Consider the following 16,380-nt stretch of genomic DNA (forward strand, 5'->3'; position numbering starts at 1 on the left):
CAGAGAGAGTATTTATTCAAATTATAAATTTAACTAATAATACTCAGTATTTATTAAATTTTCAATTATCTTATTTTTAGTTAATTTTTATTCTGGATAATAAAAGTATAAAACTGATAAATATCTCAAATCCTTTTAAAATTTTGAGTAAGATTGGATCCGGATCACACAGTAAACCAGCCGTTCGATGGTCTCGAGATTCGAATTGGTACACCAATCTCGATAACTACCTGATTCAGTTAACCATTCAAAACTAAACACGTGCCATCATCTCATTAGATCATGATGACCTTTGGATTCTCACAAGCCGTTGATCTTTCCAAGATTCAGCTATAAATATCGCCACCCGCCAACCCAATACCACTGTTTTAGGGTTTTCTTTTCTTTTGATTTCTCATTGATTTGATTTTTCCTTTTTCATCTCTTCGTCGATGATTTTTCCCTTTGTGAATTTTTCAAGGATGGAAATCCAGATGTTTTCTTGTGATTCCTTTCGTGATGATTTCGGTGTTTTTCGACGGATTCGTGAGATGATGATTTATATTTGATTGGGGATTCTTTGATTTTTTTTTATTCAAAGCGATGTCTTGGTATGAAGATCATGACGATGGTTTGTGATTCCAGCCTGTGTGTGGGTATTTACTCTCCAATTTTTGATAATTTTTCTTTGAAAACCTCATTGAAATAGGGATTTCTTGATATCTTCTTGGAAAGGATGCGGCGAGGATCCGGTTTCTTGTCTAAAAGATCAATTCTTTGAGGGTGAAGATCCAGATTGGTGATTTGTCATCAGTGCTTTGGTTTAATATCAAGGATCGGCAATAAGAAGGTATGAAAGTTTTGCTGCTGAATTATACTGGAAGATTGCAAGGAAGAGAAGAAGAAAATAGATTTAGATTTGTTGCGAGGATCTATTGTGTTCTTGGTGTAGAAACCGGTTTCATCTCCATCGATGAACAAGGCTGTGATGAAAAAGGTGATGTATATTTTGTAATATGACCTTTGCCATGATGGGTGCGCTCGCATGGCAGGTCGCCATATCCTTAATAAAAATTTCGTTTTTGTGGTTCTTGAGGGAGAGATCGCACGGGGATTTGATTTTTTTTAGTTCCCCCGGGCTCTCTCCCTCATCTTGTGTGCTTTTGTGTGTGTGTGTGTCTGCGCGCTCACGTCTTCACTGATTACGGCACTTCACCGATTATGCCATGATTATTATCGATTACTACCTTGCATCTCCCGCTCGGCAGGCCATGCATGTGATCTGTGTCTCACCATCAATATCTCTCATTGTAATCGCAGGTAAAAGCTTCTACCCTACATCTACGTCTGTTTCTACATTGTTCATGATGAATTTCTTTTTTTTTTTTTTACCAACTTATCCATACCAAAATTACTCATTCACATCCAAGTCACATTACTTTAATTTTGCTCCCTAACGCTTACAATCATGCTATCGTTTGTGCTGTCTAACGCTCATGATCAAACTTTTGTTTATAAAGCAATATGTTAGGCCGAATTTGTTCTATTTGTATTTGTGTTCAGAGTAATGCTCAGTCAAGAAACGATATTATTTCATTAATTTGTTGTCTAAAGTTAATGTCAATTGTTTGGTATACATTGCAAAATTTGAAGTTGTTATAGATTTTCTTGAAGTTCAAAAGGGCTAGCATGCTATAAGATATTATGGATGGTGAAGAGAGCTGGTTCTTGTTTGAGGAATGCTTGGCAAGAAGGATATGGTTTAATGTCCTGAATCACAGAGAAGGCCTTCCAAGTTGGTTAAGATCAGTTCTCAAGTTTTGCGTATTGTTTCACCTTTCTAGAAGTTGTCTTCACTATTGGCATCAAGAGTTTACCCAGCTAGGCCTTTCAAAGCAGCTGAGGAGGGCTTGAGTGACCTGGTTGTTCCTTTGTGGGCATTGACAAATTTTTTTTAATTGTCTTCCATTTCATTTTCAAACTATGGCTAGCTGTGCTAAAGTAAACTTGCTTAAAATATTGCTTTATTTTAGTAGCAGTATTTTTGTTGCTGGGTGGACTAGTGTGGTGTATTCTACTACAAATTTGTTTTTATGTCCCATAGCATGAGAGTAATATTGCTCATCATCAATCAAAAATAGTTTTACTATGCATTGGTTCCTAAATAGTGTAGATGTAGTTGAGATGAGTTCTCTATATTTTCTTCTACTCTGTATTTTATTTGTTTATTTTTGTTTATTAAGTTGTGTTAGGTGCTTGTTTTGGCATTCATTCTACTTAATCTTTCAATGGTATAATATATGTAGTATATTCAAATATCACGACTTAACTATATCTTCACCACCCATGATCTTCTATTGTCGTAGGAAAAAAAAAAAACACTAGCCCTCATTTCTGTTTCCTTCATGGTTGTGCCGCCAACAAGGACTAGTGGATCTTCTTTTCGAGAGTTTGTTCGCTTCTTTCAAGGTATGATCCTAGAGCTTTGTGCATAATATTAATGATTATTAATGCCGGTTGGCTCTAGATTTTTTTCTTTCTGAAACCCTAAAATTTGTTCTTATTTGTGATTCACCTTTAATCCTTAGATTTAGCCCTTGGGTTTGTTCCCAATTTGTGGTTTGAGGGAGTTTTGTTTCTCTTTTGATGTATGCACCTAAGCATAATCTTAGGATCTTTGACCGTGATGCTTTTATGGATTTAATCATGTCTCAAGGATGAGATTTTGCATGATATATTTGACGTAATGTGAAGTATAGTTGATTGAGGTATAATCTTTTGCCATGAGAAAGGAATTGTTAGGTGTTGTTTGGATCAGCTTATAGCTGACCCAAAAGCACTTATTTTATAAGTTAAGTGCTTATGAGATTTTATATTGTGTTTGGATGGGCTTTTTGAATAAGCTCAGTCGTGAAATAAGTCTCAAATCAGACTTATTTTTATAAAGTCGCCAAAGACTAGCTTATGGAAATAAAGTTCGTTTTTTGATAAAGCTATTTGGTTAAGTGCATTTACTAAAATGCCCTCAGTCAATCCAGTAAAAAGGTATTTTAGTAATTTTTTGCTGTAAAAGTAATTTTTAAATAAACATCCAAACATTTTCACAACTACAGAAGTGTTTCTGAAACTAATACATCCAAACAAAAAAGTATGCATAAGCACTTAACTTATTCTAAAAGTACTTTTTCCAAAAGTGTTTCTACAAAATTAAAAAAAAAATACTTTTTTTTAAAAGCCAATCCAAACAACCCCTTAGTTGATTTAATTTAATAGGTTTCAGATTTTCGTTTTTGACAATAGCAAAAATCCCTCTCTGATTTTAGAGATTTTAGAGGAAGAATTTGGAGGAGAGTAAAATATGAAAGTTGTTGATTTTGATGTTACCTAGATACCTGCAAAATTTCAGATTTATTGCATCTGTAATTTGTAAGATATAGCCTTTTTAGTATATTTGTCTCGAATGATATTTCTGTGCAGAACTTGAAGAATCATGGCCAATTTTGATGATCAGAGGGATTTAATTAGATAAGGTGAAAAATAAGAAAGCTGTTAATTTTTGAGTTGTCTGATTGCCAGTAAAATTTCATTACTTTTGGAGTTGTAGGTTGAGAGATATGCATATTTTAAAAGTACATGTTTGAATTATAAGCTGCAGAAATAGTTAGAGATTAAATTGAATGTTATAAATTTAGTAGTACTCTAAATTATGTGAATTTCGGCTATGTCATAGTGTTAGGTGTCTATTATTCCCAGAATTTTTAAATTTGTGATTTGGAAAAGTGTGAGTGAAGTTATGAAGGTTTTAGTACTCATTGATCATGTTGGAATTATTGATTTGGCTTTTAGAGTGGGTAATTGTTATTGTACCCTCACAATAATCAATATTTGGGAGTGTAGAATAATAGTTTGAATTTTTTGCATTTGTACCCTTCTAAAAATATTTTTGTTTAATATTATTGTTTGTTAGCTCGATTTGTTATTTGAAAGCTAAAAGGATCTTTTCCCAAATATAGGATATGCCAAAGGTGTAAGGTTTGAGAGTATTTTTGGGCGTTAATCAGGTAAGTATCCCACATATAAATTCTATTATATGTATATACTTGAAAATTCAAGTTTTGTGAACTTTTGGAATTTTTAAAGAAAATTACTGATTATTTTGACATATATATTTTGAATTATTTATTTATTATTATTTTTGGAATTACTTAAATTTTTGAAATTTTGAGTTAATGATATTTTATTTTGGATTAGAATTATCTGAAAGGTTTAAATATTTATTTTAAATTCGGATTATTTAATTTCTAAAGTTTTATATAATTTATCTAAATATGTATTACTCCAAATATGAATTTCAGATATGTCTTAGTTAATTTCTGATTAATAATTATTATTATTATTATTTTTAAATTATCTGTTCATGTTTGGATTCAAGTAACTAGTTTATTTTGCTATGATTAAATGGGATCATACGACTGATAAAAATTTTGTTTGGCAAATTATTCGTATTATGCCCAATGCGAATTATGTTAGTTTATTGTTTTGTGAATATGCCGTATTTTGACATAGAAACTAGTCCCCAATTAACTATGTAATAACCCTGTCACTGGGGGTTAAACACTGACCGTGTCGACACATATTTTGTTATAGAAACTATAGTTTCCCACCGCTTACCGTCGGTGAAGAATATCGGTCTTTGATAATTTTGGCTCGTGTCATCGAGGGTAAAAATATGGCTTTTGATAAATTGTCTCGAGTCACCGAGGGTAAATATATGAATTTTGTGATTTTGTTTTGGCAATAGTTATTTGGGGACCTATATGCTCAGTTTTAACATCTTTGTTTACTTGAAATAATTCTGATTTCTGATTTTTCTCATTTTGATAAATTATGATTTTGTGTAAATGATCCCAATATTTTTAGTGGGTGCTTCTTTGACACTGTCAAGCTCATAAATTTTGTTGATATTTTTCGGATCGGGAATGAGGTCGTGGCGAGATAGCTTAGCAAGGATCGTTGAGTCATCGCCGTTTTATTTAGCTTGTAATAAGTCCCGTGAAGGCCAAAGACGGTCAGTACACCTACAAGGCCGAAACCAAGTAGGCATACAAGGCCTCAAATCCTGATCCAAAACAGAACAACGAATCAAACTCAGTGGTTTGTAATAAAAATATAAACTTATTCAAATAAAACCTAGGCCCACAACAATCGGGACTTATTACAAGCTAAATAAAACGGCGATGACCCAACGATCCTTGCTAAGCTATCTGCCACTGACCTCTATTCCTGATCTGAGAAAAAATATCAACAAAATTTATGAGCTTGACAGCCCAGTAAACACCCACTAAAAATATTGGGATCACTTATACAAAATCATAAATTATCAAATTGCAAAATCACCAAAACAAAATTGTTTCACGTAAACATAGATGTCAAAAATTTAAGCATATAGGTCCCCCAAATAACTATTGCCAAAACAAAATCACAAAATTCATATATTTACCCTCGGTGACCCGAGACAAAATTTATCAAAAGCCATATTTTTACCCTCGAGCCAAAATTATCAAAGGCCGATATTCTTCACCGACGGCAAGCGGTGGGAAACTATAGTTTCTATAACAAAATACGTGTCGACACGGTCAGTGTTTAACCCCCAGTGACAGGGTTATTACATAGTTAATTGGGGACTAGTTTTTATGTTAAAATACGACATATTCACAAAACAATAAACTAACAAAATTCGCATTGGGCATAATACGAATAATTTGCCAAACAAAATTTTTATCAGTCAGTATGATCCCATTTTATCATAGCAAAATAAACCAGTTACTTGAATCCAACATGAACAGATAATTTAAAAAAATAAATAATAATAATTATTAATCAGAAATTAACTAAGACATATCTGAAATTCATATTTGGAATAATACATATTTAGATAAACTATACTAAAACTTTAGAAATTAAATAATCCGAATTTAAAATAAATATTTAAACCTTTCAGATAATTCTAATCCAAAATAAAATATCATTAACTCAAAATTTCAAATAATTTAAGTAATTCCAAAAATAATAATAAATAAATAATTCAAAATATATATGTCAAAATAATCAGTAATTTTTTTAAAAATTCCAAAAGTTCACAAAACTTGAATTTTCAAGTATATACATATAATAGAATTTATATATGGGATACTTACCTGATTAACGCCAAAAAAATACTCCCAAATCTTACACCTTTGGCATGTCCTATATTTGGGAAGAGATCATATTAGCTTTCAAATAACAAATCGAGGCTAACAAACAATAATATTAAATAAAAAGATTTTTAAGAAGGGTACAAATGCAAAAAGTTCAAACTATGATTCTACACTCCTAAAATATTGATTATTGTGAGGGTACAATTGTAATTACCCACTCTAAAAGTCAAATAAATAATTCCAACATGATCAATGAGTACTAAAACCCTCATAACTTCACTCACACTTTTCCAAATCACAAATTTCAAAATTTTAGGAATAATAGACACCTAACACTATAACATATCCGAAATTCACATAATTTAGAGTACTGCTCAATTTATAACATTCAATTGAATCTCTAACTATTTCTGTAACTTATAATTCAGACATATACTTTTAAAATATGCATATCTCTCAACCTACAAAAGTAATGAAATTTTACTGACAATTAGACAACTCAAAAATGAACAGCTTTCTTATTTTTCATCTTATCTAATTCAATCTCTCTGATCATCAAAATTGGCCATGATTCTTAGAGTTCTGCACAGAAATATCATCCGAGACAATTATACTAATAAGGCTATATCTCACAGACTACAGATGCAATAAATCTGAAATTTTTCAGGTATTTAGGTAACATCTTAATCTACAACTTTCATATTTTACTCTCCTCCAAATTCTTCCTCTAAGATCTCTAAAATCGGAGAAGGATTTCTGCTATTGTCAAAAACAAAAATCTGAAACCTATCAAATTAAATCAACTAACAATTCCTTTCTCATGGCAAAAGATTATACCTCAATCAACTATATTTCACATTACGTCAAATATATTATGCAAGATCTCATCCTTGAGACATAATTTAATCCATAAAAACATCATGATAAAGATCCTAAGAGTTTGCTTAGGTGCACACATCAAAAGAGAAACAAAACTCCTTCAAACTACAAACTAGGAACAAACCCTAGAAACCCAAGGGCTAAATTTAAGGATTAAAGGTGAATCACAAATAGGAACAAATTTTAGGGTTTCAAAATGAAAGAAATCTAGAACCAACCGGTATTAATAATCATTAATATTATTCATAAAGCTCTAGGATCCTACCTTGAAAGAAGCGAACAAACTCTCAAAAAGAAGATCCACTAGTCCTTGCCGGCGGCACCACCATGAAGGAAACGGAAATTAGGGCTAGGGTTGTTTTTTTTCCTACGACAATAGAAGATCATGGGTGGGGGAGATATAGTTAGGTCGTGATATTTGGTAACCGTAAGGATAAGAACAAGGGTTTTAAAATCTTATAAATCAATGGCTCTGATTGAAAAAGTTTGCATTGACGGCTAGGATCTAATATGAATGGGTGGTGGAGATATAGTTAGGTCGTAATATAGATAACTGTTCTAGTTTGCTATATTGATAGTGTGTTAAGTGTTTTTTTTTTTTTTTGATATATTTATATGAATGAATTTTGTGTTTTGGATCTCTTCAATTGACCATTTGTTATATTGGTTCTCTTGATTTAGCAGATGTCATCATGATTCATGATTCTATAAATTGTTTGTTAATGCTAACCAATCTCAAAGTAGGGTTGTGGATCTCACCCAATGTGCGTCTTTCTTGCTGTCTTATCTCCTCAAGGGATTGGAAAGGAGTTTTTTCTTTATAAAGCAAGTGAAGCCGGTCTCAATAGTCAACATAGCAAAGTTAGATGCCTGACTGATGTAGTGTGAAATTTAGCCGTGTGTGCTCCAGGCTTGTGCTTCTTGTAATCAAGAGTATGTTGCTAGTCTAGGGACGAGGCTAATATTTGATCTTAGCCTCGACTTGGGAGGAACTTCTTTTGGTTGTTCATTTCAAGTGAAAGCTTTTAAAAAATATATGCATTGGCTGATTGATTTTAATTGAAAATTCTTCTGTTGTGGTGAGGTCAATAAAGTTGATTATCATTTTTTTTTCAAAGAAAGGGGTTTTCCTAGTTATATCCTGGTAGTCAAAATATATTGTAGATGTGTTGGGTCTTCCAATTTTTTATGTAGTTCCTGTCCATGAATGAGGGATGAGTTCTTGCTGTGGTTAGTCAAATAGATTCTCATTGAAACTGCTATATGGGTCGAAGGCTGTTGTAGTCTTATTATTAGCTTGTTAATTCTGTTTGCTTGTTGTTTAGCCTATTATAAGATTGAATTGGATTTTCATTTGTTGTATATGGTGTCGTTTTGAAGTTCACTTTTGTATGCTGATGCAGCATTTTATATTCTTGATTGTTTGTTTTTGTTGCAGACCATTGCTTCCGCTATAATTGGGGTAATTTTTTTAGTGGGGTACCTTATTATGCCCGTGCTTCATTTTGAGCACTTTTTTTCAATTCGTATCAAAATGAGTATTTTAATTTAATTTGCTTTCACAGGGAGGGCACTGGAGCTATTCCGGTGATTAAATGCTGACGTGTCCATCGGAGATCTGACGTGGAATACTAATTTTCACTTGACTTGCACAAGCGGAAAGGCCACGTGGACAACTTATTCACACCACCAAAAGAAGGCCACGTGGACAAGCCCCTTCTTCTTCTTCTTCTTCTTCTTCTTCTTCTTCTGCTTCTTCTTCTCCCCAACAGTGTGGCGAGTCCATTTTTAGGGTTAGCGAGTTGCTCGTGAGCAAAAGAGTCGCTAGACTTGTGAGTCATGGAGGTCAGCTTTATTCTACTAGACATGGCGGTGCCGACGGAGTTTCTACAGGAGAAAGGACATATATAGATGTTGAGCTCGGTATTGACACCACCACCAAAGCTGGAGCTGGATTTTTTTTGCCTTTCTGGTCATTTGGCTTCTTATCAGACACTCTGAAGATGTCTTTTTAGCATTTTAAAGAGGAAGGAGAGGACGCGGAGGAGCTGGGTATGGAAAGGATGGAGGGGCGTTATCAGAGGGTGGTGGTAGTGGTGGGGGATGGGAGGAGAGAATGTGAAGAGGAAGAAGAACACCGTCGGAGAAGAGCTCATTCGTGGTGAGAAGGTTGGGTTCCGACATAGAAGGGTTGTTTACCATCTATAACTCAAACTCACAAGAGGAACAATACTCCTTGCTTTTCCTCCATGTGTTTTGCCTTTCTTCTTCTAAACTACAGTCCATCAACAAGATGAAGATGAAAATCAATGAAGATGAGAAGATGAAGACTTGTGTGTGTGTGTGTGTGAAATAATGGAGAAGATGAAGAGGAATTAATGAAGGGTTGGAAGGATGAAATATATGGAAAATGAGGGGGTGGTTGAGAACTTGAGAATATGGCAAGCTTTTAGAAGAAAGAGAGAGACACATATGCCTCTCGTAACTTGGTTTCAGTGGTAATTGTGTTTTTTTTTTTTTTTTTGAGAACTTTGGTTGGAGTCATGGTTATGGCAAACAAGTCTTGGTGGTGGAGAAAGGATATCTCCCGCTTTCTCGGGGAAGAAGAAGAAGGGAACTCGCTTTCTTTCTGCGAATGTAAAAGAAGGAGAAGAAGTAGAAGGGGAGAAGAAGGGGCTGGTGTCCACGTGGCATTCTTTTGATGACGTGGATAAGTTGTCCACGTAGCCTTTCCACGTGGGCAAGTCAAGTGGAAATTAGGATTCCACGTCATATATCCGGTGGACACGTCAGCATTTAATCACCGGAATTGCCCCAGTGCGCTCCCTGTGAAAGCAAATTAAAATAAAATACTCATTTTGATACGAATTGAAAAAAGGTGTTCAAAATGAAGCATGAGCATAATAAGGTACCCCACCAAAAAAATTACCCGCTATAATTGTTTGTTTTGTTCATGAAGCATGGCATTTTAACTGGTTAGTAACCTTTTCTTTTTATTAGGCATAGTGAGAGTCCAATATACAGGATCTTAAGCTCAAAATTGGCAGAGCGCTCTTGCATTTGTGGTTGTAGCTTTTATTAATTTACTCACAAATGCTGGAGAGGATGGTGGTTCAAATCCACCAAGATCCTTTTTTTTTTTGTCATATAGATCTTTAAGAATATTGCCCTGTCATTTATTTGTTTTTTTTTCTTTTTTTTGAGTTATGTTGTTTGATTTGTAGTACTGTTGAATGTTGGTAAAAAAGTCTAAAAGCTTTTAGAAGGAATAAATATCAAGAGGACAATCGCGTATTGGCTGTTGTTTTGAGGTTTGTAAAACAAATTTTTAGCAATGTTGTATAGTTTGCAGTCTAACGCTCATAGTCAAACATTTGTTTATAAAGCAATGTTTAGGCCTAATTTATTCTATTGGAGTTCATGCGAATGCCTAGTCAAGAAACAATATTATTTCATGAATTTGCTCTCTGAGGTTAATGTAAATTTCTTTGTACTTCTATTTTACTGTTTGTTATGGAGAACATAAATATATCTATCTTGTATAGAAGGTTTGTAAAATTTGAAGTTGTTATAGACTTTCTTGAAGTTCAGAAGGGGAAGCAAACTATAAGATATTGTAGATGGTGAAGAGAGCTGGTTCTTGTTTGAAGAATGCTTGCCATGAAGAATATGGTTTGTGTGTCCTGAACCACTGATGACCTCAAGCTGGATAAGATCAGTTGTCAAGATTTGCATCTTGTTTTAACTTTATGGAAATTTTTCTTCTCATTTACCATCAAAGGTTAATCTGGCCAGTTTTTTCAAAGCAGCTGAGGGCAGGGCATGGTTCACCTGGCGTTTTCTTTGTGGGTGTTGACGAAACTTTTTTCAAGCATCTTCCATTTCATCTTCAAACCATGGCTAATTGTGCCAATGTAAAATTAAAAGGTTTCTTTGTTCCAGTAGCAGCATTCTTGCCGCCTGGTGGACTAGTGTTTGTGCATTCAACTGAAGATTTTTTTTTTATGCCCCATAACATGACATGTTTTCTATCGGGAGTCAAAAGTGTTCTTACTATGCATTGGTTCCTAAATAGTGTTGATGATATTGAGATTAGTTTTCTATTTTTTAAGTGTTACACAAAAACCATGTAATTTAGTTGGACTAAGTGCTTCTTTTTGTCATTCATTCTAGTTGTAATAAAACGTAGTATAATCAAAAATGTTGTAGTTTGCTATATTGCTACTGTATTAGGTTTTCTTTTTATATATTTATATAATTATATGAATGAAATGTGTTTTTAATCTCTTTTCAATTGACCATTTGTTATATACTGGATCTCTTGATTTTGCAGATTTTATCATGATTCAATTCAATAATGGTTGACTCCACAACATGCCCGTATGTTAATGCCAATCAATCTCAAAAGTAGAGTTGTGGATCTTACCCATTGTGCATCTCTCTTGCCGTCCCTATCTCCTTAAGGGATTGGAAAGGAGTTTGTTCTTTCTAAAGAAAGTGAAGCTTGTCTCAATAGTCACAACATAGATAAGTCAAGGTGCCTGTTTGATCTTAGGTTCATTTTGGGAGAGAACTTCTTTTGGTAAGTCATTTTGGGGGGACTGATTTAAATTTCACATTCTTCTGTTGGTAAGCTCAATAAAGTTTATTGGCATTATTTATCTAGTGAAGATTTCAAATTTTCATCTCAAGTTTGAACAAGGCAGTTTTCCTCGTTATGGCTTGGTAATCATAATATAATTCTTCCCATGTTTATATAATTCTTTTCCATCCATTAAAGATGAGTTCTTGTTGTGGTTATCCAAATAGATTCTAATTAAAACTGATATCTGAGTTGTGGGCTCTAGTCTTATTATTAGCTTGTTGATGCTATTTGTAGTTTACCCAAATAACATTGTTTGGGTTTTCATTTGATGTATATGGTGTCGATGTTCGCTTTCTATTGCTGATGCAGCATTTTATATTCTTGATTGTTTGATTTCTGTTGCAGGCCAGTGCTTCAACTATAATTGTTTGCTCATTCATGAGGCCCGCCCGCCATTCTAACTAGTTAGTCACCTTTGTCTCTTCATTTGGTTTTAGTGAGAGTCCATCAGGATCTTAAGCTCAAAATTGGCAAAGTGCTCTTGCATTTATGTATAGTTGCATTCATGACAAAGAGTTATATTGTAACTATACATATATATATATATATATATTATATATATATTAAGCTCAAATTATTTGTGTTCAATGGAGCATATGCACTGTATTTACTATAATTGTGGTGTGTATTGCTACTTGGTTTAAAATGCAGGGTTGGATAATTATAAATGAAATTATTTGCAATGAATGATGTTTGTCCCTTGATTGTGATAGATCTTCTGTATGACTTAACCTGGTCTTATATGTTGATCATGGTCTTATGGTATGAATGAGTATTTTCGAAATATCTGTTGTGTTTTCCATAAAACATTTGCTAGTATGGCTTCAAACATGTTTTGTTTTGTTTTGTTTTCTCTATATCTGGATATGGTATTAATCTTCTTGGTGTCATCTTGAGTACTTCTCTTGTGCAATCAATGGTGGTTATTGAACTTCATTTATATATATATATATATATATATATATATATGAATCTTATCATTTGATTGATGACTAAGATTAAAGGTTATGTAAAGAAAATGAAAGTTGAAAGTTTTGGGACTCTCCCTAATTAATACATTAAATCATTAACCATAAAGAAATTATTGAGATGGTTAGAATGTTTTAACAAGAGTTTGCTTGGAAATCTCCATTTGGAAAGTTTTATTGGATTAGAATATAATTTTAAATATAACATTTTCAAATACATTAATAAATGAAACTACCTTTACTTGAATTTCTCTTTATTAATTTTATTCTTTTATGTTAATTTTAAAACATTAAAATTAAAAATGAACTGAAATTTTATTACATGCATAACTAGCTCCTCTTTTTAAGATCAATTAGAAACATTGAGAATATCATAATTTCAATTCATCTCATTAGATACTACTATTTATTAATGTTATAATTTTAACTAATAATATATTTATTTAAATTTCAATTTAGATATCCACTATCAAATTAATTTAAACGATTACTCCGATTCTTTCTACTTATCTTATTTTAAATAGGTTTATATTACTTTTTTATTTATCTATTTAAAAAAATCATAGGGCATTCAATATATTTTTTAAAAATTTATATTTAATATATCGGTACAACTTCTAATAAATTATATTCAAATATTTTTTTTAAATAATATATTTTAAATAAAAATAATTTTGAAAAATTAATATAATTTTAAAAAATTAATATAATTTTTTTATAAAATCTAAATTGCCAAAAAAAAGAAGACAAATTTTTTTACCGGATGAGTATTTAATGATTCGGGATAAAACTGATAAATATCTCAAATCCTTTTAAAATTTGAGTAAAATTGGTTTTGGATCACATACAAAACTCAGCCGTTCGATGGTCTCGAGATTCGAATTTAGAGGATCGTGCGGCAGCTCACGGTTTGGTACACCAATCCCGATAACTAACCTCATTAAGTTAACCATTCAAATCTAAACACGTGTCATTATCTCATTCAATCGTGACAGCCTTTGGACTCTCACAAGCCGTTGATCTTTCCAAGATTCAACTATAAATACCACCACCCGCCAATCACAACAGCCCCTGTTCTAGGGGTTTTCTTTCTTTCGATCTCTTTTGGATTTGATTTCCTTTTCCTTTCTTCGTCGATGGTTTCCTTCCTTGAAATTTTTCAAGGATGGAGATCCAGATGTTTTCTTGTGATTCCTTTCGGTGATCCAGCTTTCGATGTTTCTCGTTTTATTGGTACGATTTTTAATTTGATGAGAAATTTTGTAAATTTTCGGAAAATTATATGTGATTGTGGGTTCTTTGATGTTTTATTCAGAGGGAATTTTGAAGATTCAGATGTTTTCTTGTGATTCCTCTCGGGGATTGTGATTGTGGCTTTCGATGTTTTGTTTGATTGGGGATTCTTTGATTTTCTTATTCAAAGCGATGTCTTGAGGATCAATCCCTTTCCTGAATTGATTTCTTTGGTATGAAGATCAAGACGATGGTTTGTGATTCCAGTTTCTGTCTTTTTTATTTACTCTCCGATTTTTGATGATTTTTCTTTGAAAACCTCATCGAAATAGGGATTTCTTGGTATCTTGTTGAAAGGATGCGACGAGGATCCGGTTTCTTCTCTAAAAGATCATAGCTTGTGATTCCGATTGGGGATTTGTTTAATAGCAAGGATCGTCAACAAGAAGGTAAGGTAAGGAGTTGTTTTGTATTTCGTTTTAATATGGTTTTAGTTACGGTTGGTGTATTTTTATATATATATGTTTTTATTGATCTCAGATCTATTGTAGAAATCTTGTAGGATTGATTATCCAGCCGCCAATGAAAGTTTTTCATGTCTGAATTATACTGGAAGATCGCAAAGAAGGGAAGAAGAAAATAGATTTATATTTGTTGCGAGGATCTATTGTGTTCTTGGTGTATATGTAGAAACCGGTTTCATCTCCATCCAAGAAAAAGATCAGCTGAAGGCAGTGAAAAAGGTGATGTATAATTATGTAATATGACCTTTGCCATGATGGGTGCGCTCGCATGGCAGGTCGCTAAAATCCTTAATAAAATTTTTCGTTTTTGTGGTTCTTGAGGGGGAGATCGCACGGGGATTTGATCTAGTTCCCCGGGTTCTCCCCTCATCTTTGTGTGTGTGCTTTGTCATTTGTGTGTGTGTGTGTGTGTCTGCGTGCTCACGTCTTCACCGATTATGGCATTTCACTGATTATGCCACGATTATTATCGACATACCTTGCATCTCCTGCCTCAGCAGGCCATGCATGTGATCTATGTCTCACCATCAATGTCTCCCTCATCGTAATCGCAGGTAAAAAGCTTCTACCATGCATCTACGCCTGTTTCTACATTGTTCATGATGAATTTTTTTTTACCATCCACACATACTGACCAGAATTACTCATTCACATCCTAGTCACATTACTTTAAGCCTGCTGACTAAGGCTCAAAATCATGCGTTTGTTTATTTCTGTCTAATGCTCACAATCATGGTTCCATTTGTTGCTGTCTAACATTCACGATCAAACTTTTGTTTATAAAGTAATATGGAGGCCTAATTCACATTACTTTAATCCTGCCGCCTAGCGCTCACAATCATGTGTTTGTTTATTGCTGTCTAATGCTCACAACCATGCTTTCGATTGTTGCTGTCTAACACTCACAATCAAACTTTTGTTTATAAAGCAATATGTAGGCCTAATTTGTTCTATTTGTATTCATACGAATACTCAGTCAAGAACAATAAATTTTATAGCAAGTTTAGTTTTTGTTTGTTATACATGGTGGAAAGGCAAATGTACCTATACTGCACAGCAGGTTTGTAAAATTTGAAGTTATTATAGATTTTCTTGAAGTTCAGAAGCGCAAGTATGCTATCAAATATTGTGGATGGTGAAGAGAGCTGGTTCTTGTTTGAAGAATGCTTGGCAAGAAGGATATGGTTTAATGTCCTGAATCACAGCTAAGGCCTTTCAAGTTGGTTAGGATCATTTGTCAAGTTTTGCATCTTGTTACACCTTTCTGGAAGTCATCTTTACATTTGGCATCAAGAGTTTTACCCAGCTAGGCTTTTCCAAAGTAGCTGAGGAGGCCTTAAGTGACCGGGTTGTTCCTTTGTGGGCATTGACAAGTTTTTCAAGTATCTTCCACGTCATTCAAACTATGGCATTGATATGGCTATCATATAACTCTTGTGCTCAAATTAATGAATTTCAACTAGTGTGGAATATATACCAGTTCTCAACATCTGATGTGCTAAAGTAAACTTTCTTAAAAGATTGCTTTATTTCAGTAGCAACATTTTTAATGCCTAGTGGACTAGTGTGGTGAATTCTAATGCAAATTTGTTTTATGCCCCATAACATGGCAGTATTATTGTTCATCATCAATCAAAAGTGGTCTTACTATGTGTTGGTTCCTAAATAGTGTAGATGTAGTCAAGACGAGCTCTGTATTTTTTGTGTTATACAAAACTATATTTACTTCTGCTCTGTATTTTATTTATTTATTTTTGTTTATTAAGTTGCGCTAGTGAACCTGTCAATGTTATAATAAATGTAGTATATTCAAATCATAATTAACTGTTGTAGTTTGCTATATTGATACTGTGTTAGGTTTTTTTTTTATGTGTTTATATGAATGAATTTTTGTGATTTTGATCTCTTCAATTAACCATTTGTTATATTGGTTCTCTTGATTTAGCAGATGTCAT

The 16,380-nt window shown here is 33.2% G+C and overlaps 1 long non-coding RNA gene across 1 annotated transcript; it reads left to right on the forward strand.

Annotated features, from left to right (window-relative positions):
* The first annotated feature begins 449 nt into the window (after positions 1–449).
* LOC120273446 lies at positions 450–4,028 on the forward strand. Its single transcript, XR_005540530.1, has 3 exons — positions 450–610; positions 689–2,448; positions 3,993–4,028. It is a non-coding gene; the product is annotated as an uncharacterized LOC120273446 (long non-coding RNA).
* Positions 4,029–16,380: the final 12,352 nt, after the last annotated feature.

Source organism: Dioscorea cayenensis, chromosome 12 (genome assembly GCF_009730915.1).
Source record: "Dioscorea cayenensis subsp. rotundata cultivar TDr96_F1 chromosome 12, TDr96_F1_v2_PseudoChromosome.rev07_lg8_w22 25.fasta, whole genome shotgun sequence".
Classification (NCBI taxonomy): Eukaryota; Viridiplantae; Streptophyta; class Magnoliopsida; order Dioscoreales; family Dioscoreaceae; genus Dioscorea; species Dioscorea cayenensis.